Source organism: Cynocephalus volans, chromosome 7 (genome assembly GCF_027409185.1).
Source record: "Cynocephalus volans isolate mCynVol1 chromosome 7, mCynVol1.pri, whole genome shotgun sequence".
NCBI classification, from domain to species: domain Eukaryota; kingdom Metazoa; phylum Chordata; class Mammalia; order Dermoptera; family Cynocephalidae; genus Cynocephalus; species Cynocephalus volans.
In genome coordinates, this window is record NC_084466.1 from 151,646,872 (window position 1) to 151,671,771 (window position 24,900).

A 24,900-nucleotide genomic window follows, 5' to 3' on the forward strand; every position below is an offset into this window, starting at 1 on the left:
CATGCAGTGAGCACTTAAATATCAGGGCTTTTTATTATTATTACTACAATATTATCTTTACTATTGTCACTTGGATAGTGATAATATTATTAAGATAGGTTGGTGGTAAATGCTTGTGTTTCTACACATGGGCTAATTGAAACTTGCTGAAGTTCATGTACATCTGCCCTGGATTCTTTGGAATGCACCACTACCCTCTAATGCTCCCTCCCATCCTGTAGCCCCAGCCTCCCTGGGGGGGTGGCCCTCAGTGTTGCAATATTGTATTGGATGCAAGGTCAAACCATCTGGCACCCTTGGGGAATGCATTCTCTTCCTTGTGGAAACTAGAGGTTTGGGGTTAACCTCTTGCCAAGAGCGGCTGCTAAGAGGCTGAGAGCTAACATTAGTGGGAGGGAGCGTGCCTGTGTGGGTGAGCACCGCCGCGGCCGCGCCAGCGGGAAGCAAGTGCTGGGCGCATCTTATAGGACAAACTATCCTGGCACAACATTTTGAGCTGCTGGCTGATCCTAAACCTCCTTGAGGAAGGGACAGGGTGGAAAGTCGTCTGGCCCTGCCTGCCTGCTGGACACCATAGCAGGATAGCTGGAGGAGGAGACCGTTCCTGGCAAGTGAACAAGCAGCTGGTATTTAAACATGCATGGCCAGAGTTGGCAGACAGTGAGCATTTTGAGGAGGGGTGGGATTGCCAAGCCTGGGCTAGAGGTCTTGGCCTTAGGCCAGACTGCCTTTCTGGGCCACCTGTGAAGGATGTCTGGGCAGATGCTCCTCCAGCTCCTGAGGCCAGGTAGCAGGGATGCTTGCCTTTGAGACAGGTGTCACCTCATGCCTGGCTCAGACATTCACAGTCACAACGTGCCAAAACCAGAAGGAACTTCAGGACCTTCAGGACCTTCAACCTCCTCATTTTGCAAATGAGAGAACTGAGACCCAGAGAGTGTGTGTGGCTTCCTCAAGGCCACACAGCCTGTTAGGGGGCCACTGGTCTGATTCATGCTGAACGAAGTTCTCTGGCCTCAAGACCAGTGTTCTTTTCTACAACCGCACTGGTATTCTAATGAGCAAGCAACACCTTTGCCATTCCCAGGGAACACTCCCAGGGTGAGCCTGGTAGGAACTGATGCTCTGGATTGGTTTCTGGAGGTGGTGGTGGTTTAAAGTAATCTTGTCCTTGGGTTGTGCTTGAGAAAGCCACAAATGCGGGCTTGCCCCAGCTTATTTGCAAAATGAGTTAAGCTGCAGCGTCTGTGCTGTGTGGCCTTGGCCTTCACTTGTGGCTGACAGCACTTGCAGGAGGATTGCAGGAAACCCATTTTGCAAAGCTAGTTGGGCAAACGCTTGCAGATTCTCCAATTCCTCAGGATTTGGGGAGTGTGTGGATGCTGATGGGAGGACGGTCTCGAATGAAGGTTGAACAGGTGAAAGTTCTGCCAAAAGCTGAGTTTCTTTTCCTTCTAACTGTGTCTGCGAGCAATTTATTGAGAAAACCTTCAGAGGATACAGCAATTTGTTTTAAGTTTCTTTACAAACAGTTGGGCCATGAATCCTTGGGAGATGAAACACCCAGTGGTCCTTGCAGGGTTTGGTTTTGTTATTGCACGGACAGGGGATGCTTATCTGTTAGAAAGCACCAGGCTCACTGTTGAATAGATGTTTATACCTCTTATTTGGTTCATATCTTATCTTCGGTGGAGAGAATTTGATGGAGAGAATTCTGTAAAAATGGACTGTAGAAATGGCCCCCAATGGTGGGGGTGGGTGGAAGGGAATATTTGTCAGAAGCTCCCCTTGCATTTTGCATTTGGGAACCGTTACTGACACAAACAGGAAAGTTGCTGCTTTTTCCTGGTTCTTTCTGACACTCCTGAAAAGCCATTGGCTCTAAAGTCTAACAAAGTCCATTTATGTCTTCTCTTCTAAATCTCTTTGCCTTTGGTATAAAAATGTGGAGAAAAGTGTAAATGCAGAGGCAGGCCAGACTTTAAAGGCATTAGAGGCAGAAGTCCAGCATGGCTGTGGTGCTGGCCAGACCCATGTGCCCTTGACTCTGGGTGACCCTTCTGCCTGCCTTGCTCCTCCCCCTACTGTGGTCAGGAGGGGACCACATTCTGGTTCAAGAGACAGTAGAGGCTTAGACAACTGTAGTGCCTGTGAAGGCTTCCCAACCCCCTGACTCCTCAGAAGCCCTCCAACCCCCCTGCCCAAGTAGCAAGAGCCCTTCCTATAGCTGACCACAATTTTAAGACAGGTGCAAACGTATTAGTTTGTTGAATGGGATTTCATCCTTTGCAGAAGAGCTTGGGTACTTTGACCTGAACAGATCTGGATTCAAATCTGTCACTTATTCACTGTAGGACTGTGGTCGTGTTACGTAGTCTCTTGAGATCTCAGTTTCCTCATCTGAAAAATGGGTAAAAAATTAGTACCTACCTTGTGAGGTGTGGAGGAAGTGCTTGACCAGGGCCGGCATGGGCAAATGCTCAGTGAACATGTCACTGCTGGAGAGTGAGCCCTCGGAGGGCAGGGACGGTGCCCGGTTTTCTAGTCCTTAGCACAATGGGCTGCACATAGTCAGCCCTCAACAAATGTTTGCAGGATGACTGTATATTATCCAGCAGGTAGAGATTATGTCTATGTACTTCCTTCAAAAGAGAAATAAAAATCTGTTGGCCAGGCTACTTCAACAACACAACAACAAAATCGGTGTGGTTATAAATCATTCATTCATTCATTCATTCACTGATACTGAGGGCCTTCTACACAGAGGTGCTATGCTGGGTGGGGTGCTCTAGACAGGGTTTCTCATCCTCGCACTACTGACGTTTCAGGCTGGATAATTGTTGTGGGAGGCTGTCCTGTGCACAATAGGATGTTCAACAACATTAGATGTCAGTAACACCCCCTGAGTCATGACAATAAAAAATATCTCCAGATACTGTCAAATGTCCTCTGAAGGGCAAAACTGCCCCCTGGAGATCTGCAGCTCCAGGGCTTTGCTGTTCAAGATGTGGCTCCCTATACCAGCTGCACGGGCATCACCTGGGAGCTTGTTAGAAATTCAGAATCTCAGGTGCTACCCCAGACCTGCTGAGTCAGAATCTGTATTTTAACAAGGTACTCAGTGACTCTTCACCCATTAGATTTAGGGCAGTGCTGCTAGGTTCATGGACCACCCCTTGAATAGCAAAGACCTAAGGGCTGTTCTCAACCTTGGCTGCACACTGATACCTCCCAGGGAGCTTCAAAAAGTGTGGACGCCTGGGTGCCACCTCCAGAGTTTCTCATTTAATTGACATGGGTATGGCCTGGATGTAGCAAATTTGCCCAGGTGCTTCTGCACAGGAGAGAATGCAGAAGAAAATCAAACCAAGATTCAGCCTTTAGATACTTATTTGTCTGGTGGGAGAAGAGACATCTACATAATCATTACCATTCTGTAGACTGAACTGAACCCTGTAACCACCCCTCACCCCGGGCCCCACCAGACCCTCTCACTGCTGCAGATGTTCTATCAAATGTTTTACTTTTTGCCTTTGCCCTGCCTGATGTCACACAGACATCTGATTATGTCTCCTGGAGAAGGTTATTTTTCTGCCAAGGAAAGAGCAGGCAGAGCTTTGCTTCCTATTTAATAAAGACTTATTTAAAATTAGAATGAGGCCGAGTTCAAGTGCAGGAGCACATTGGTCCCAGGAGGAGCTGGGCCAGGTGCACTTGGCCTATGAGACCCGTGGTCTAGCCCCTCAGCTTACTGAACACACGCCCAAGAGATGCAGGCCTGCCGTGTGTGAAATGGGCTCTGTGTGCACTCCAGGAAAATCCTAAGGCTGCCTCGAGAAGTTTTGGATGAGGCTGAGAAGCCGCATGGAACGCTGCTCCCACACATTTCATTGTGTGTATTTTGGGTTAGGCTGACATTTCATCTTAGCATGGGTGGAGGTAATGGCTGAATTTTTAGAAGGCCTGAATCCCGCCTACAAATATTTCTCTCTGCCCTACAACCAAGTTTTGCTGGGTTGCAGTGCAGGAATGCAGCTTGCTGCTTGGATAGCCCTTCATGGAATGTGAGGACTTAGCTCAGAAGCCCAAAGCAGTGATTCCATCTAGGAAAAAAAAAAAAAAAAAGAAAGTTCCTCAGAGTTCATAGTTACATGGATCTTATATTAGTGTGAGGGTTGAGCTCCTGTGATACTGGCACGACAGAGCCAGGCACTGGTCCTGGGCTCCTCGTGGCCTACTTGTACTCCTCTTCTGACCCGTGCAGACCGTGTAGAAATAAGCAAGTTTAGCCCTTCGTCACTGTGGGCTGGTTAGGAGTTTGGATTCTGTAGACCCACAGCCTGCGTGTGAACCCTGACCCTGCTCCATGTGGCCTTCGGGTAAGTGACTTCACTGCTCTAAGCCTGTCTCCTCCATTGTCAACTAAGGATGATGGCAGCACCCGCCACATGGGCTCATTATGAGAATTAAAGAAAGAAGAGATGGAAGCCACCTGGCAGAGTGCCAGCCACATAGTCAACGCTCCCGAATGTTCCCTAATATTAGAGTGGTTATTTCTTAAAACATGTCCAACATCCTTTTTGGTTTTCTTTATCCAGTTATTAAGTGGGGAAGGCCCAGGGCAGGCTGTCATTTGGATGGTATTTTGCCACTTTTCAAAGCTGGCAGATGATGGGATAATCTTCTACATGCAAAACCCTTTTGGTTTGAGTTTCTGGTTGTTGGGAGAAGTCCCCAGATGCTGTGCTGCTAGACAAGAAGGACCTCAAGGCGCAGGGAGGTCCTGGGTGGTAGGGCTGGGGGAGGCTGGCCCCAGGGGAGGGAGGAAGGATGGAGGCCAAAGGATGGAGCACTGGACTGGGAGTCCACACTGAGGCCCAGTGCCCACACTGCCTGGCAGGCAGGCTGCGGGGAGGCTTGGCTTCCTGCCCTCGAGGAGAACATGCTCTGGTTAGAGACAGCACCCAGGCATTCGACGATTAAAGCAACTCCTGGCCCTAATTGGCTTTGCCTCTCTCTTAGCACTTAATGTAGTGCTAAGCTAGAAACAGCTTTTTGTGCTTAGCTAGAAGTAGCTAGAAGGTATTCTGCCTGTGGGCAGGATTTCAAGTGCCTCTCCTCTTCACTGCTGTCTCTCTGACATCTAGAAGCATCTAACAAATTGTAGGTGCTAAGAAATATTTGTTGAATGATGTAATCATATACTTCCTTATCACAGGTTACTGGGTATATTCAAGAAGAGATTTAATTCCCACTGCCTAGAATATTCTGTGTCTATTTTCCTGGTCCACATTCCCTCCTTTTACTCAGTGTCTCACCAGTGTCAGTCACTCCCACACCACCTTTATGAGGTTTACGTGTCTGTGTACTACTGGCATTATTATCTACTTACTGTCTTTCTTTAAATAGCTTGATTTTTATTTCAATGTATTACTTTAGCTTTGTCCTTGGCAATGTTTGTGAAGTTATAGAATTTGTGTGCTAATTACATATTTTTCCCTAATATGCTTTAAATGCATAACTATTAAAATATTCTAATGGGAGAAGTCCTAATGTGGTAACACCAACCTATCCTCTAAAACTCAGCCTAAGTATTCCCTGTTGTAGAAAATCTCCACATACCTCTTCCAAGGTTGATTTAAATATTCTTTTTCTGTCTTTGTTGTGTGTGTCCATTCCCTTATCTGAAGGTAGGAGTGAGCACAGGAACCACATTACATCTGACTTTTTAACCTGACTGCTTTGCACAGGGCCGGAAACACAGTAGTACTCAATAAGTGATTTTGAATAACTGAGTGAAACCCCTTTAGTCTGGGGAGTTGATGCTGTCTGGCATGTGTGGGTTCCCTAACCGGATGCCCTGTGATTTTCTGAGGACAATGTGCTATAATTCAGGGCCCCAACATTCCAAAGCTTCCATTTGGGTGCCCAGCAGTAAATGGGATCTATGAACTTTGATTTAGATGCACAGCCCCCAGCAAAGAGCTAGTGTGTTCCTTATCTAGAGAGGGTTGGCCTCTGTCCTTCAGCATCACAGATTCCCTGTCAGCCAGCCAGCCTTGCACATTTCCAGTCTCTGGCCTCATTTTCCAGGATGTCTTCATGTGTGCAACTGTGGCACTGGCAGTTCGTTGGAGGCTGGGAAGCGACTGGGGAGGGGCCCTCAGTCCAGTGGGGCAGAAGCGAGTCGTTGGATAGAATGGAGGTTCCCTTCAGTCTCCTGAAATAACTTCTCCTAATGCACATGCCATAGCCTCTGGTTCTTCCTTCTCCTTGCTCTGAACTCCAACGGCACCTGCTTCTTGCCTCTCTAGCATGAGCCTGTCTCTTCAGGCAGGGTCCTGTCTTAAACATTTTTATGCTTGCATGGGCTCTCAGTAAATATTTGATTAGTTAATGGTTATTTCTGTGTCGGGCAAATTTGGGCACAGGTTTCTAGCTTGGCTTCTCATGCTCATGTGGCTTGTTACTTCTCAGCCAAAGCAAAATATTGTTGCCACAACAGAGTATTAAAGGAAGCTGCAAAAACAAAGCAGAGCATTGCTTGGGGGACAAAGCCAGGGGTATTTCCTAGTTACCCATTTGCCTTTTGTATTCTGGAAGACTCCCTTAGCAAATAATCATTTCCTTTATCCTTTTCCATTCCTTTCTGTAGCCTTAGGTCTGGTATCCACCAGATGAGCGTTTCTCAACATCATAGTTGATAGTCCTTTGAAGATGTTTTTTGGCAGCAATTAACAGATAATCCAGTTCAAGAAAACTTCCAACACTCATGAGTTTATCATCTCACACAGCAGGAGGTCAGAGGCAGGATAGCTCCCTGATGTCATTGAGGACCCAGGCCTTTCTCATTTTCCCCTCACCCACCTTTCTTGCCATGGGTTGACATCCCCCTTTATTGTGTCAAACTGGCTGCAGCAGCTCCAGGCACTGCACCCTCACGTGACAGTGTCCAGAGGCAGGAGGACATCTGAAGGACAGAGGCAATGCTGTCTGTGTCTCCTCTACCAAGCGAGGAAAATGTTGACTTCCCTTCTGTTTCACTGGCCAAGGGTGTGTCACAGGACCATGCCTAAACCAATTATTTGAACAAAAGTAAGCAAGTAAATAAAAGGGGGAACAGCAGTTTTGGGAATAATGACACCTTCCACAAAAGTTCAGATTCAGAGTTTATCCAAGTGTGGCTTGAAAAGCATCTCTGACACAATCATCGAGGACACACTTGCTAAAATGCTCCCTCTTGAGCCCTTCCCTCCTGAGCCAGAATGCCTCGGAGCTGGGCCCAGGAATCTGCATTCTAACAACAACCCAGTGAGTTTTGTCTGCACCAAGTTTCAGTTCCATGGACCTGCTTTTTGTTCAGGTAGTAGACACCCCTCCAGCAGTGCTGGGCCTTTGGAGGGGAGGTTAGGGGAGAATAAAGATTTAGGCTTAAAAAATTCCCTTCCCAGTCCTTGCTTTTTAGAGATTCAAACAGAAATATTAACTGATGCAGTGATGTTATCTGGAATTTGCTTCAGCATCATCTGAGTAGCGGGGAGCAGGGGGTTTGTGGATAAAACAGAATTGGCCATGATTTGATAATGTTGGGGCTGGTGATTTGATAATGTTGGGGCTGGTAATATACATAGGGTTCATCACACTGTTCTCTCTACTTCAGTTTTTTAAAGTCTGCATTCCAGAGGTCTGCTCTGTCACTATGCTGCCTTTGACTTGGGGTAAGTCACTCTCCTTCTTTGGATTTCAGGTTAGGTTCTAGGATTTCAACAGCAGAAATTCTGTATGAAATAGTGTTTTCACATTTTCTTTTTTTCCCCCTTCCCTCCTAATAAACATTTTTTCCAAACGAAATCTTATGTGGAATCCGAAGATATGCCAGATAAAAGTGGAACAGCTCTGGTTGCAGGTGCTGTGGGTACCTCCCAGGTAGCCTTTAAGATAACTCCAGAAACCCTAGGACTTTGGGGAAGTTAGTTTAACAACTACTGCACTAGGGCATTGCCAGAAACGCTCACATGGACCAACCACACTGCCGCAGAGGCCATAGCTTGGTACTCAGACCCAAGGGATCCTTAGGACAGTAAAGATTCAGCCAAGGATGCAATTTCTAAGCACATCCTTGCTACCTGAAATTCAATCTTCTGTAGATTCCAGGTATCCCAGGACAGAGGGCAGTGGCATGCATCTGTCCTCCTGCGTACCAGTATTGTGTTGGTACTCTGGCCTGGAGCAGAGGGGATGGCAGTGAACATTTACTATAGCTTCAGGCTCACCCTCCAGCCAACATCTCTGGCTGTGGCTAGGACCAGGGCTGTGCGGGGTGGCAGAGAGTTTCTGGTGTGGATGTATCTCGATCATATGGCAGAATTTGAATCTCAATCCTTTGTGATGTTGGGAGCCCTTGAATTCATCTTTTTAGTTTTTATTTGTCTTTGTTTTATTTGAATTCATCTTCTAATAAGTATGTCCTACATGGAGCCATAGCTCTGTATGCAGCTGCCCAAGACCATTGACTGCACTGCCTGAGCTTGGGGACACCTCAGGAACATACAGAGGCTGGTCTTCCTAAGCCAGAGCATTTCCCTGTAATGGATGGTCTTAGATTCTAGAGACATTCATGGGATCCAAGATACTTTAAAAATATCCTTTAAAAAGGAGATTGAATCACAGTAATTACCAGATTCCAACTGTATTCGTTTCCTATTGCTGCTGTAATAAATTGCCATAAAAATGAGAGGCTTAAGACAACACGTCTATTTTCGTATGGTTCTGTAGGTGAAACGTCTAACATGGGTCTCACTAGGCTAAAATCAAGGCTTCAGCAAGGCTGTGCTCCTCTCTGGAAGCCCTCGGGAAAAACCCATTTCCTCGCTTTTTCAGCTTCTGGGGTCTGCCCACGTTCCTTGGCTCATGTCTCTTCACCTTCAAAGCCAGCACCACTGCATCTTCGAGTCGCTGTCTGACTCTGCTTCTACCATAACACCTCTTTCTCGTGTTCTTCCTCTCTCGTCCACTTTGAAGGACCTTTGTGATTATACTAGGCCCATTTGAATAATCCAGGATAATCTCTGTATTTTAAGGGCAGATGATTAGCAACTTTCGTTCTATCTACAACCTTAATTCCCTTTGCCATGTCACTTAACATATTCACGACTCCCGGAATTAAGATGTGGACATCCTTGGGGGCCTTCATTCTTCCGATCACACTGACCTACCAGTTAAGTTTCAAGGCATAGTGGTGTGTCATGAAGGATGTGCATCCGTCTACTGGGGAGGGCTGTGTCACGTGAAGGGGATGGCACCTCAAATTCACCTTTGCTCTGCCCAGTTGATGTGCTTGAATTGACAAGGCGGTGTGTGGGATATGTTTTTTTACCATAAATGGTACAATCTGGGATTATGAACCTCCACTGAAGACTGGGCAATCCAGTTCTCACTTCACCAATAGCTGATGGTATACATTTAAAGAAATTAGCCTACTTGGGTCTCAGTTATCCCATTGGTGAAATGGTCACACTAATACTGCACCAGTAAGCCCACGATAAGCCAGCGAACAAGGAATCTATTTAAATTTCTATCAGAAATGTGACTCAGAAGCCTAGCGTTTTTAGAAAACATTTTCATGGAAGGCAATAAAAGTCTATTTATTCTACAGAGAATCCTCACTTAGGACCCTGAAAGCCTTGGGCATCTTTTTCTTTAAAAGGAGGGAAAGGAAGTGTTGAGTCATTTGTGAGTCTCTTGCCCTTTGGTTCCTGAGTATATAAAATACAGCAATGCTTTCTTTGACACCAAACTTAAAATAGGAAGCCTGGTAACCACATATAATCACAGGCTCTTCTTAATTGGGGCCTAGCTGTAGAAATTTCCGGAGAAAAGGTGATATGCAATGGTGTGGGCAGGTAAGCACCACTTCTGGGTGTGAAGTCGGTATTAGTGAAGGAGTTAATTTTGGGCCCTATTAAAAAAAAAAAAAACCCATTGACAAACCGATAGAAATATACACGCTCCCTGGAAATAAGGTAGCGGGAAGTGGTTTGGATTTAGCCTCTGCCTACTTCAGAGGGTGCAAAAGCCAAAGAGAATGCCCATGAACAAGTTTTGCACCCTGTAGGGCACAGTCTGCCCTGTACCCGCGGTTAAGGACCATCAAGAACACGCAGGTGAAGAAACAAGGGCCAGACTTTGGCTCCAGGAACAAGCGAAGCGCCGTTTCACCCCCATCTTCTTTCACACGCCCATGACTTCCCCGCGTTGCCACGGGTAGGGGAAAGCGCCCTGGAAAAACTAAGAACAGCAACAAGGTGTCGTGACTCAAAGACTCCTGGAAGACGTCGGGAGCAGACGCCGTGCCGCGCGTCTGTCGGTCCGTCCGTGCGTCCGTCTCGCACCTCCAGCTGCGCGGCCGCGGACGAGCTGGTGCGCTTCGGCGAGGGCCCTCGGCGGGTCTGGGCGCGCATTCCAGGCCGGGGAGCCGAGCGCGGCGGGCGCCCCGCGCGAGCAGCTGGCTGCGCGCTGGCCCGGCCCGGAGCGCCCAGGGCTGGGGGAGGAGCCTGGCCCGGCCGCCGCGCTCGGCTCTCCCAGTCATTGGCCTTTTGTGCTGCAACTTTCCCCGAGCCCTCCGGGGAGCCGCGCCGGCCCCGCGCCCGCCCCGAGTCGTTGCCCCGGGAAAGTTTGCGTCCCCGAGCTGGGCCGGGCCGTGGAGGTCCGTGTGCTGCGCCGCCGCCGCCAGGCTCGGAAAACTCAGCCGCCCCGGGACTCTTTGGCAGTCGCGTCCCCGAAGGGAGGCGGCTCTGGGCGGGCCATCCCCGATCGCCCCGGGCCGGTAAGTGCGCGCGGCCACGGGCGGACTGGCGGGCGGCCGGGGTCAGGGAGGGGACAGGCGTCCCCGGGATCTTGGCTGGCAGACAAAGGCTCGCTAGAGGTGGTGGCCAGAAGCTCACTGCAGCCTTCCCCAGTAGGGACGGGTGAAGGGTGGAAAAGTGGCCGAAGACACATTTGTGTACCTTGGTGGCAGAGCAGTGTGTCTGCCGAGGAACCGGCGGGGCTCGGAGCGTCTGCCCGAGAGGGGACCGCGCGGGGACAGCACCCGCGGTTGGGGTCCCGCCCCTGGTCGGCCTCCGGGAGGTCCCACCGGGTCGCGCGGGGACACCCCCGCCGGGTCGCAGCGGCGCGTGGATCAGCCGTAAAGCCCTGCACTGGATTTCCTCCGAGTTGGGGACTTTTAAATTCTCCAGTAGTTACGTCAGCGGGGCCGAGCGCACTTCGGGGCTCCGGCGCCCCACGTGACCCGCCCGAGCGTCCCCGGCGGCCTCGGCTCCGGGCGTTCTGGAAGCGCGGCCCAGGCTCGGGGCGCCCCCGTGCAACGCGGGTCGTGCTCCTCGGGGCTCGTCCTTCCCCAAAATGGCTTCATCCTCCTCTTCGTCATTGTCGGTGTCATCTTCCGGCTCCGTCAAGTGCCAGGACAGTAAAACGTGGTAGCGGGTTGAAGCACGACTGAAGTAGACGTTGTGGGGCACAAACAGAAGCCGAGCCTCCGGAGGGGACCCGAGGGGCGCGCTCCCGTCGCTGCACGTGGGCAGTCAGGGGTCCCAGGGCAGCTCCTGGGCGCTTTGCGCCCGGGGAAGGGCAGCTCCGGTACCAGGCGGAAGACTCTCCCCGTTCTTGTCTCTCTGGTCCTCTATTGAGACCACACTTCAAAAGCCCTTTCCCTTTGTATTTGGAGATGACTTTCTGGGGCGACGCCTGAGGCCGTGTCTCATCTGAGGTTTTCATCCCTTCAGATCCACGTGTAGATTTCAAAGCGGAGTCTTCACCTGTGCTTTTAGGGGCCTCTGCGACAGCTGAGGGAACGCGGAGGAGGGCTTTGCTGGGCAGGGCACAGTGGGTTACCTCCCGGAGCATCTGGCTTTCTGTTCTGAGGCCGGGCCTCCTGAGAATGGGGCCAGTGGGGCCGGGCGGGTGGGAAGGGAGTAGATTCGATTCCCACGGGGCTGCTTCTCACAGGCTCTGCCCAGGGCTTGGGTATTCTCTGGCGGGAGCTAGAGCAGCAAATAGGCCACAGCTGCTGCCCTTGTGCAGACACCACGGCCACGTGAGCGACCCAGAGCCTCTCTGCCTTGGCTCTAGTCCCTCATCAAAAGTTATGTCCTGAACCTCAAGGATATGACCTGCTTCATATTGTAGTTATTCATGTACAGACAGCACTGCTTATGGAAATCTGCACATCAAATGCTGCTTCCTCTGTGAAACCTAAATAGGATCAGTTCCTTGTCTCTCTGTTTGCCCCCATCCCTCTGCTTCTCTGTTGCTTGAACATTTAAAATATTTTAGCTGGAAGGAAACTTAAAGATCAAAGTTTCATTTTATAGATATGAAAATGGAGACTAAAAGAAGTCTGGGGTCTTGGCCAGGGACACACATCAAGGTGAGACTCCAAACCAGGACCCTGGACACTTGGCCTGGTGTTCTTTGTGTCACATTCTGGGGCATCTTTGGTTATATTTGGCTTTGTATCTTGGTTATTTGTGGTTATTTATGTTTGTCGCTGCCATGGAGACAGACATTGCTTGAGGGAGGACCTGTCTGGTTCTCAGTGTCACTTCACAAGAGTGACATGAGGCCTGTGGGGAAGAAGGTGGTTAAATTGAATAAGACACAAATCCTGCCTTCAAGGAGGGATGTGTGTTTGTGTGTTTGTGTATGTGTGTGTGTGAGAGAGAGACAGAGAGACAGAAAGAGAGAGACTGACTCTGTCTGTACCTATTGGGCAGGCTTTACAGTGGGAGATAACACCCCAAGAGAGGTTTTCTAGAAATGTGCGAGGATATTTATTTATTTATTTTTGTCTTTTTCGTGACCGGCGCTCAGCCAGTGAGTGCACCGGCCAGTCCTATATAGGATCCAAACCCGCGGCGGGAGGGTCGCCGAGGCGGGAGGGTCGCCGAGTCGGGAGGGTCGCCGCGCTCCCAGCGCCCCAGCGCCGCACTCTCCCGAGTGCGCCACGGGCTCGGCCCAGTGCGAGGATATTTTTGATTGTGCCAGGGACTGGGGAGGGCACTCCTGGTATCTAGTGGGTCAGGGCCAGGGATGGTATGTGTGGGACAGTCCTGCACAACCAAGAATCACCTCGCCCAAAATGCCAATAGCATCCTGTGTAGAGGGCACTGCAAGGGTTTGAGGAATTGGGAGAGATGGTTCTAACTGGGAAGGAGAATGAGAAAAAAAGGTCTTTGGGCTTGCCAGAGTCCAGGCCGCAGGTGTAGGTGGGGCTAGGAGGGCATGAGAGCTTGCTGGAGAGCACCTGTGTGAGCATGTGTGTGTGCATGTGTGTGTACATGTGTTTTCCTAGGACTTGGTTCTTGCACGACCAAAAGCAAATGGTTCTTGGATTCACTGTGCTTTGGGCTTAGCAGGCCCTTACCCCTTTTGCACAGATAATCAGAAGGTTTAGGAAGTTGGAGATAAAGTCGGTGACTCATGCTGGTGAGAGGAGCAAATCTAAGAGGGAGAGGCCGAAGGGCTGGGTCCCCTTATTTTTCCCACTGTGACCAAGGTCTGTGAAATCCATTTTGGTGGCTGGGTCTTTTCTGCCTCTCCCCTATTGAGGTCATAGTCCCTGGTTTATAACCTCAATAATCATTTCCACAGCAACTCACTGTGATGACAAAACATCCCAAGGATTATGAAATCATTTGGGAGAAACGAGAGGCACAAAAATGAAGTCCTGGGGAAACAGAGGCTTGCAGGGCAGTGCATCTGAAAATAGAGCAGAGGGGCAGGGGGCAATTCTCCGGGGAGCCCAGAGCGCTCTCTGTGATGGAGGTTCCGTGTCAGGCATGTTGAGTACCAGCTCCATCCCCCTCGCCCCCTCCCCTGTCCTCTGTGTTATAGGGTTTCAGCCTTCCTTCAGCACATGTATTCAGGGCTGCAAATTAAGAAAAAGCAAAGTTCCCAACACTTATTTTCCCTGGGGTGGGGAGGGGCAGTACAGAGAAAGCTCCGAATTTAGAGACAGAGATCCTGTATCAGAGTCCCTGCCCCCACCCCTTACCAGCTGCATGACCTTGAGCAAGTCCTGAACCCTCTCTGAGTCACTTTCCTGCTCTTTCACCGTGGGGGTAGTTATTCCTTCCTACCTGGCTCACAAAGCTGTGGAGGCCAGTGAAACCATGTGCATGAAAATAACTTGGTAAACTGTGAAGTGCTGTGCACATGGAAAGTCAGTCAGTTACTATTTTTCACCTCACTATCATTGAAAGGATTTGTTTAGGGAAGCTAGATTTCCTAACACCTCCTATAGCTTATTTGTAGTAGTAGTATTAATTTAAATGTAAATGAGGACACGTAGAGTTCTCTTAGGTTAGAAGCTGCTTATGGACTCTGCTCTCCAGGAGCTGGTCATCTGGGCTCCCTTTTTGTTCAACCTCCCTTTTAATTGTTCATTTATGCTTTCCCTAGAAAACAAGTAAAAGCAGAAGCGTATGGGACTCACATCAGTTTTGCTCACAGAGAGCAGCACTGGGGAGAAATAAATGGAGAGAGAAAGCACGTGCTGCCGGGCTCCTCTCTGCGGCTATTTACAGGCCCTCCAGTCCCCTCACTTTGTGTTTGTGTCTGCCCTTGATCCTCGGAGGTCCAGGAGCTATCCCAGTGTCTGTGTCACTTAGAACATAGGGCTCCTGGGCGGCATTCACATGTTTGAGCCCCTCGAGGGTGTGGGGGTTGGTTTCACGTCGTGACTGTTCCACCTGTGAGGGCACATTCCCAATTGAGAAGAGGCGGTAGACGAGAGGTCACACCAGCATCAGTAGCATTCTTTCCCTGCCTCCTTTTAGTGCCAGGACACCCCTCCCTCCAACCCTGGGCCTTCCTGGGCTTCCTGCTTCTAGCTCCCCACTTCACACAGAACAGGAAAAGGTCAGATGTTACCTTTCATGCCTTGACTGAAGCTTGTTCCCTGCTCACAGCTCCCAGGTTGTCTTGTGGTCACCCATGTGCCAGGGTCTGTCTCTTCTAGGGCTGGCAAGACCCTGCCTCATTTCTCTCTGCGTCCCCTGTGCCTAGTGCTGTGCTTGGCAGGACAAATTTTCAGCAGTTCCTTATAGGATCAGGGAATGTTGTCTCCTCTCGTGAACTGCAGGATATGAGGCTTCGTCCCTTGCTCAAGGTCTAGACCTCATTGCATTATAGGGAGAGCCTATGGGAGTAATTTTGCTGCTCGTGTGGTTTAGGAGTCAGGGAAAAAATCTGTGACTTTCATAAGATACTGAGAACTCAATGAGGCTTAAAAATAAAAGCCAACTAAAATTTTGCCTTGTCTATGTAAAAACATTGGAGGCATTTGCTGAGGCTTCAGCTTGCTTGTGAGCTGAGCTGCCTGTTCCCAGCTTGAAAAAGTTAGAGGGGAAGCTGGTTCTGGCCTGAATTCAGTGTCATCTAGATAGATCTGGTGGCAGGAGCTACTAATACCATTCTATTAATGCTACTGTCTATGTATGTATCTGTACATTCAACAAATATTTATTGAACATCTACTGTTTATTGAAGCCCTGTAATGGATACTGTGCTTTACATATATTTTTTTTAAAATTGGGATTAAACAAATCACATACCATAAAGTTTATCATCCTAACCATTTTTAAGTGGACAGTTTGGTAGTGTTAAGTGTATTCACATTGTAAAACAGATCTGCAGAACCTTTTCATCTTGCAGATCTGAAATTCTGTACCCATTAAACAGTAATTCCCCCTTTCCCCCTCCTCCTAGCCCCTGGTAACCACCATTGTATTCTACTTTCTGTTTCTATGAATTTTACACGTGTTTTTTGCTCATTTCTTTTAACAATTTTTCATTTTATTTCCACTTTACAGGTTTAGAAACTGAGGCTCCAAAAGTTTAATGAACCTCCCTAGGGCTATTAATGGCTAGTAAACGTCAGAGCTGGACTCAGGCTCAGATCTGTGTCCAGAGCCTGTACTCTTTGTACTATACTTGTTGCCCTTGCCCCCTACCCTCATGGACTCCTCAGTTTAGTTTTAGTGCCCAGTGTTCTGGTGGAGTCCGTGCACCTGTGGATTTGATGTACTGGATTTAGGGAGAAGTAGGCACCCTTAGCTGGGATGGTGACCCCGGAAGTGCTGGCCCATTCAGCAGGCAATGCTCCTTGGCTTTGTGTTGCTTTGATTAGGGGATAACTACATTGTGACTCACCTGACCGTGTGGCTTCCCCCAGCACCTGGTTGGGTTTATTTCTTCGTCTTTTGAGAACAGTGACCTTGTGCTTCTGGAATAACTTCATTTCCTTTGAGCTTGTCATAAAACCCAGTCCTTGGGCTCATTAACCCAGATGGGTGTGGGAACAACAGTAGCCCAATTTCAAGTGCTGATTAAGATGTATACAAGCAGGTTCTACCTCTGCCCTGCTCCCCTCCTCCCCCCTGCCACCCTGTGAGTTCTGCTGGGGAGCTGGAGCTGTGAGTCAGCAGGTCACCCCCCTGCCTCCCATGCTTAAGTCCTAACCAGGAGGCTGGCCCCTGGGCAAGGTGTTGGGCCAGGGGCACTGCCCATGGCCTCCTCCAAGCTGTCCTTTTCCAGCCAGGTCAAGAGGCTTCACCTCTGGAGCCTCAGGGGTGTTTCAGATCAGAAAATCATTGGGCTGGATGGGACCCTAGAGACTGAATGGTCCAAACCCTCATTTTGGGGAGGAGGCTCCTACAGCCCTGGGAGGGGAAGTGTTTTGGTCCTCCCACGCCGAATGGTTAGAGCCACTCCAGGGCCCTGGTGGCTGCTCATACCCTTTCCTTGTGGAGGCAGACCCCACTTGGCTTCTCTGCATGTCACTCTCTTTTCATTGCATTCCACTGGAGGGTCCTGGAGTCGACATGAAATCTGGAGTCAGGGCAGCTAGCATGGAGCTCGGCCCAGTTGGCCTTGGGTAGTGGGGCTTCCCACCTGGAAGTTGCATTGCTCTTTGTGAAGTGCTGTCGCATTGCTCAGTGACAAAGGGCCTGCACGGCGCCTGGCACATACTCGGTGCTTAAAAACATTGGTTTCCTTCTCTTGTTGCCACCTGTATTCATTCTGCATCCACGCCCCAGCCAATGTTTACACAGAGCCTGGGACGACCGAAGGAGCAGCTTGCACTCCTGGCCAGGGAGGCAAGAGGGAGGGGCATGTGGACTTTGAAAAAGCACATGCAGTGTTTAATGTTTGGAAAACAGCACGCACTGTTGTGTTTGTATGAATAATGCCGTCCTCCGTGGTGCACTTCCTGTATACCAGGCACCTTGCTATAGAAACTTTTACATGACTGGTCTCAATGAATCCTCTCCACCCCCTTTCTAGGCAGGGACTGCCGTTGCCCTCTTTGACAGATGGGAAAACTGAGGCTCTGAGAGCACCTTCCCTAAGGTCACACAGCTCTTTATTGCTGGAGTGGGGTTCAGGCTTGGGCAGTCTGGCCCCAGACTCTGGCCTCCTCTCACCTGCCCTATCCTACCTCTCCGTGGGGCGTAGGGGTGGCATTTTATTTCTTCATCTGCAAAGGTTCCAGGGCTTCTCAGGAGTGTACGGAAAAAATGTGTGAGCCCTTAAAAAATTTGGCTTCAAAGTATGACAAGCACAGCTCATAAGCGAAATAGGCCAGTGCTCAATTTCAAGTGGTTACAGAATATCACAGTACATCAGCCTCCCTTGCTCCCTGTGACTCTGCCTCTTGGTTCATTCATTCATCCCAGTACAGGTTTGCATTGCTGACCCTGGGCTGAGAATTCAGCAGGGAAGGAAGAGAGTCCTTCCCTGTGGCCAGAGGTCACGATTCCCCTCTGGCCCTTTCCCTCCTCCCCTCAGGCCTCCACCACTGCCTGAACTCTGGACAGGGTGCTTTCTTTGCCAAGTCACTTAATTCTTGGAGTCTTAATCTCCCGTTCTGTAGAATAACTTTTCTGCCTTCTTCATAGGGGTGACAGGGAACCGTAAAAGGTGGCTCCTGGCAGCTCTAAGGTTCTGTAAGAGGGCTAGCTCGGTGGGTTAGAGTGCAGTGTTTAACACCAAGGTCAAGGGTTAGATTCCCCATACCGGCCAGCTGCCAAAAAAAAAAAAAAGGTACTGTGCAAATATAAGTAGCTAAGTATTTTAAAACAAGAATTCCACCCACTCCCTTTGCTTTTTAACTGAAGGCTAAATCTTTAAATTGCTGGACTTTCTTATCTGGGAGTGGGAAATGTCTCTCTGTTCTCCTCACATGGGCTGCAAGATCGCTTCGCCAAGCTGCTTCCCCAGCGTCCCGTGGGCGATGTCTTCCTGCTGTTAGCTCCAGCCAGGCCCACAGCATGCCCTGGGGTTTCCTGGAGTCTGTGCTCTTGGACCTGAGTCCACACCCTGACCCTGTTCTGCACCCTCTCGAGCAAGGGTGTGTGTGCAGAGCTGTTTGCATCATGCCTAGCCAGTATAAGCACTCAACAATGCTAGTGCTCTTAGAGTTATTGTAATTATGAATAATTCTATTGTCATTACTTAAAATTTGTTATAGCATTTCATAAATATTGAAATAGTCTCATCAACAATAAAACCAGCATGCTCAAGACCATGCTTAAGCCCCTCAGTGCATTTCAAGGTCTGCTCCTGAGAAAGGGTGACCTCTTCGAACTTAGGAATCTTATTATCCCCCCGCCCCCACCTCTGTATCAGACCTGTGGGGATGCCAGGCCACACTCGTCCCACCTCGTCATTTTGCCACATCCAGAAAAGACAAGTAGTTCTCCATTGAGATAAAAGAGCCCAGCCTTGCTTGCCCTGAGGAGGGACAGGGGCCCCAGAGCTGCATGCCTGGTGAATCCACCTTCCGAAGCAAAAGCAGAGCTGGGGTCTGTCTGCCTCACCCCAGAGGACAAGGAAAGCTCTGGGAAGGATATGTGTGTGTGCTGCATATGTCTGTGGCTACCAGCCTTTGCCAGCTGGGTCATGCCCAGCTCAGAACAGGCTGACAGCTCACAAAGATGCACATTTCAGAAGGTTCCGTTTTGCCAGTTTATGGCCCTGAGCTTGGGTTTGCTTCTCTTTCCAGAAAAAGAGCCAACAGATATAAGCAACAGGGGCTGTTTCAGTTGAGCTGGTGAGAACCACGCTTGTGTTCTTCAAAGTGTGCTATGCAGTTTCCAGGGAGCCTGGCCCTGAGCTTGGTCACTGCATGGTCATTTTAAGAGTTAAATATTCCTCAATTTGTATTAGGAAAAAGTAGAAGTAGCACATCAAAAGCACGGACTCATAGATGTTATTACTTACAATGATGTAAGTTTATTTAAAGCGAACAACTGACTTCATTTAAAGATAGGTAAATAATCTTTAATCTTCATTAAAGATAAGTAAATAGCAGTGCAGGAGGTTAAGGTTTTATGTGTGAGGAATGCAGTCACTGACGTGGCTTTCCAGCCAGTTAGTGTTCAGGACCCAGATCATCTTTGATCGCTCCGACATCCCTTCCCTCCACCCCTGACATTGGTTGGACAACATAAGCCTCTTGAACAACTAACGACACTTCCTCTGCAACGGCCTGTGTTGTGTCCAGTGTCACCTGGCACCTGAACTGCTCCAAAGCTCTTTCTTTGGTTCCCTCACCTGCATTTTCTCCCCCCACCAATTATTATAAACTGCAGCACAGCGCTATATTCCAAATATTCTGCTGCTCACCTGCTCATAGATCTCTGACGTTCTCCATGGCCCCCAGGACAACAGGCTTGTGGCGTGACCTGAGGCCCCCAGGCCCTCTCCAAGCTGGTCCAAGCCCCAGCTGTCCACATGCATGTCTTGCAGCTGCCCCCGATGCTGCTCCAGTCACATGTTACATTCTGTCCTCCAGACCCAAACTGAGCTCCATGGTGCTGGGGAGGGGCTCTGTGCCTGCATGCCTTTGCTCAAGAAGTTTTTGTTCGTTTGTTGCTGAATACAATTTCCAACTTACAGAATAGGTGCAAGAATAGTACAAAGAACTCCCACATTTCCTTCATCCACATTCTTTAATTGTTGACATTTTATCACGTGTGCTCTATCATTCATATGTGTGTGTGTGTGTGTGTCTCTCTCTCTCTCTCTCTCTCTCTCTCTCTCTCTATGTGTATATATATATATAGAGAGAGAGAGAGAGAGAGAACTTCCCCCAACAAGGACACTCTCCAGCACAATGCTAGTCCACCCATCCAATTGGGAAATCACCACCCAGTCCTTAGAACCTGTTCAAATTCACCAGCACTGTCCCTTTTCTCATCTGATCCAGAATCCACTCTAAAAGCTTGTGCTTTCTGTGGTGCCTACAGATTCTCCTTCCATCTGGAATAAGTCTCTCTCTCCTGTCTTTCATGACCTTTAAAGGTACAGATCTTTCATTCTGGATGAAGTCCCTCCATCTGTGTCCATCCAGTTTCCTCATAACCAGACTCTGATCATCTGTTTGGGGCAAGGATCCCCCAAGGTGACGCTGTGCCACCCCAGGGCACAGGGTGCGGACTGTCTACCACTGGGTTGGTAGTCCTGGTCAACACCTGGCCAGTCGGTGCCTGCCAGGTTTCTCCACCAGTAAGTCATTTTCCCCTCTGAAATCAATCAGCATTTGGTGGGTGGCGACTCCAAGACCTCACCAGTATCCTTTCCTTCTTTACACCCCCACCACCTGCCTTATTAGCATCCTCTGACGGCTGCTGCCTGAATTCACCACCACCGTGATGGTTCCCAAATGGTGATGTTCAGTTTCATTATTCCTCCTACAGTTACAGTCAAAGAGGAGTTTCTCTTCTTTCCCATGTATTCATTTGTTCATGTCTTTATAACCATCTTTTAAAAAAAAAATTATGACTAAATGGAATCATGGATTATTACTTTTTTCAATGGGTTATAATTCATTACTACCTATATCTTTTTTTTTTTTTTTTTTTTGATGCCCAAATAGTCCCAGATTTGGCCAGAGGCAGCCCCTTTGAGGTGGTTCTCATGACCTTTTGACATGACCCCTCTCTGGAAACAGAGCTGGGGAATAGATGTGTATATACGTGTATGTGCATGCATGTGCACACCTCTCCCATGCACACGTGTGTCCACACCCCCCTCTGCATCTAGTTCTGTGTGTATCTGATACCTCTGATTGCAGCCCAGCCCTAGGGCTGCTGGGAGCCTAACCATCTTTCGTATGTGCAGATCCCTCTCTTGATGGTGGGAACCTGGCTGCCATCACTGCTGACATGTTGTTATTATTTCTGCTAATCTCCCTGTAGGTAGAGATGTCCTTAGGACCTTGGTCTCCTCCTGCATGCCACTGCTGCTCCTGCGCCTCCTACTGTCACCCCACCTGCCTCTTCCAAGGGAGGGAAGGGGAAGCCCAGTGGCTTTCCAATCGATTCATCAGAGAGAGAGGGAGGAAAAAGCTTTTTTTTAAAACCCAGAAAGCCCTTTGCACACGTGGGCTTATTGAAGCACTTTGCTCACTTCAGATTTTCCCCTCATGGGGTTACCCAGATTTCCCTGGCCTGAAAGAGTCCTGTGTTTCTAAGGCAGTTTGCTCTGTTGTCACCTGCTGTGGTCTGAATGTTTGTGTCCCTCCAGATTCACATGTTGAAATCCTCACCCCCATGGTGACAGTGTTAGGAGGTGGGGCCTTTGGGAGGTGATTAGGACATGAGGGTGGAGCCCTCATGAATGGGATTCGTGCCCTTATAAGAGAGCCTCAGAGAGCTGTCTTGCCTCTTCTGCCGTGTTGAAGACACAGCAAGAAGGTGCCATCTGTGACAGGAAGTGGGCTGTCACCACCCCCTGCATCTTCTGGCACCTTAATCTTGGACTTCCCAGCCTCCAGCACTGTGAGAAATACATTTCCATTTTTTATGAGCTACCAGGTCTCTGGGAATTCTTTGTGGCTGCTGCACTACAGGACACTCTTCTCAGACCTGCTTTAGACTTTGGACTTGTCTCACTCTTGCTTCTTAGCCTGTCAGCCATGGCATATGCGATGTCGTGGAGTTCGTCCTGTGCCTGCCACGGGCTCTCCTGTGTTAGCTTTTGAGGTGTTGGCTTTTGAGCCTGGAATGTGAACGTCTCCCTTATGAGGCAGAGCCCTGTCCTCCTCTGTCTCTGAAGGGTGACTCATGGCCTTGTGGAGTGGCACTTGTGGACACAGCCTCCCTTCCTGACATTCCAGCGGCAGAGCCACCCTTTGCTGGCCTGGCGAGATCTACAGCCGGTGGCCCAGCAGCTGGTGGCACAGCTGGTGATGAAAATCTCTGACGGGTTTTTTTTTTTTCTCTGAAAAGTATTTCAGCCGCTCTGGTCCCAGCAGCACCACTAGTAGGATCTAGAAGCCTTTCATAGCCTCTTACAGTTAGTTGGTCTGAGAAGAGCTTTTTATAAAAATCCCTCCATTTCCCCAGAGGTCAGCTCTGCCTCTTGTTTAGCCATGTGGAAAACAACCAGATCGCTAGGAAGTGGACAGAAAGGCTCTGGAGCTGATGGTACCATGTGGATTTGACAATTTCTTTTTTTTTGCTTAGCAATTTCATGTGGTCCAACCTAATGGATATGTTTATACCCATGCACACATGCATGTACGTTATAAAATTATTATAATTATTTGGAATGAGAGACTATGATCTACACACTATTCTAACACCTCAGCCACGTTCTTAGTCTATGGCATACTAAAAGCAGAGAACTGGAAGGCCTAAGATAGCAGGAAGAGACCGGTGAGTTAGTAAGGAGAGGTGACAGCTGACAGCCTGAGAGTGAGGGACAGGACTGAGTCAGAGTCGTCAGTGATCATGTAGTCTGGAGCCTTCACATTTCCAGCTGGAAAAGCTACAGCTCAGAAGTCCCCGGCGGAGACTGCAAGGGGGGCTGGCCTGAAACCCTGCCTCTTGACTTTCTATACACCTTTTGTTTGTTTGTTTTTTGCCACAGCACGCTTTGTCTTTTACACCATAGTTACTTAGAATGATTGAATGTCCTTGAGAAAGTGTTTAGTTATGTTCAAGATCCTCTTTTCAAAAAAACCAAGGAAGTGTTTGTGCTTCAGAAAGTAATTATATCCCAGAGTTAGGATATAGATGCCGTCACGTAGAATATGTAGGCAGATATCTGTTATCCAAAGAATTCTCCATTTTGACCTTTGTTTTCCCCAGTGGTGCCTAATGAATGAGGCGTGGCTGTGTTTCTGCCTTGGGAGGAGGCTGACAAGTCTAGATCCTCACGGTGGAAAATGTGACTACAGAAGTGGGGGAAGGACAGCGCGATTCTGATTGTCCCCATCTCATAAAACTTTCACTGAGTCGTGAAGTTGTTTCCTGGCACTTAAAATTTTTCTTAAATATGTTTTCTTATTTACTTCACTTATGAAAGCAGTATGTGTTCACCATAGAACTAGAAAATAGAGATAAATTCCACAAATTTCCAATAGGAAAAACACTTATAATTTTACTAGTGAAAGGGAATTACCATGAAGACCTTGGCACATCACGTGTCCTTCCACATTGCCTGTGGGTCCGTTCACTCCCTTGCTTGCTTTCTCTCTGTGTGTGTGTGTGTGTGTGTGTGTGTGTGTGTATGCATTTAAATATACAGATATATAAAATCTGGGTCATGCTGCCAGTACTCTCTATTATCAGTTAATAATGGATATGTTTACATCTAGATACGTGAAGGTCTACCTTATTTTTAAAACAGCTGCAAATGACTTTGTTCTATAGCTGTGCCTTAATTTGATTAACTGCCCCCTACTATTGGACATTTTAGTTGTTTCCAGATTTTTTGCTATTGTGATCACAGCTATGATCAGCATCTTTGTCCACACCCTTAATCATCTCCTTAAAATAAGTTCTTGGAAGTATCATGGCTGTGTCAAAGGGAACAAAGGTATTTTATGGCTTTCAATGGGTGTTACCAGAACTCCTGGGCTGTTTTTCCACTCAGGTTTTATGACTTTGGAAAGTCGATTTTGCCTGTGGTTTAGGATTCTTCAAATTGTGACTGACTCCTTGGGCGTGGTCATAGGGCCCCACGGTCTTGTTCTCAAAGAACTAGAAAGGTGGGTGGGAACCTTGGAGGAAGAGGAAACATCAGAAGATCTATGAGGATAAGTATAAAGCGTATGCATGTGCTAGGCCAATCACATTTACAGTATAGTTTTGGAAAATTCACGAAGCCTCCCTCTGTCATTTTTCTTAAAGCCAAGGGCGGCACTTTCCAAGGGCAGCACTTTGTGGCTGAATATTCAATAGACGCCTTGGGCTGACCCTTCGGCTTAGGATCAAATCTAACTCTCCAACCGGGCCTCGTGATCTGGCTCCTGTCCACCTCTCCCCTCCTTTGAGACACAGCCAAATGTAGTGATTAAGGGCACGGTTCCCAGGGACAGGCTTGGGTTTGTGTCCTGGTTCAGCTGCATACCAGCTGTGCAACCTTGGACAAGTTACTCAGCCTCTCTGTACCTTAGTTTTCACATCTGTAAAACAGTGGTAATAGTAGCACTCACCTCACAAGGCTGTTATGTGGATCAAATCAGTGATACCTATAAGCACTCAGAACAGTTCCTGGCATGGACTAAGCAGCAGTAAACATTTGCTGTCACTGAGCTGGCCAGCTGGCTTTGGCTGACTCACTACTCCACCAGGAAGTTTTCCCTGACCCCCACTCTGGGCCAGGAACTCTGAGTTTATGCTCTCATAGCCATCTGTACCTTTCCTTTTTAGCAGATATTACAATTGCTACTAAGTAAAAACAAAAAGCATTTAAAAAATGTCAGCCTCAGGGACACCTCTCTCTTGTTCACAGCCTAGGGCTGATGTTCACTCAATATCTGCTCGAGGAATGAAAATAATGGTCCCATTACTTATGGCTACAGGGTGGAGTTCATCAGAAAGAAAG

General features: G+C 48.6%; 1 protein-coding gene across 12 annotated transcripts in view; it reads left to right on the forward strand.

The window, feature by feature from the left end:
* Positions 1 to 24,900, forward strand: part of TACC2 (transforming acidic coiled-coil containing protein 2) — a 208,862-nt gene that overhangs the window by 76,417 nt on the left and 107,545 nt on the right. The gene's annotated exons all lie outside the window — the stretch shown is intronic.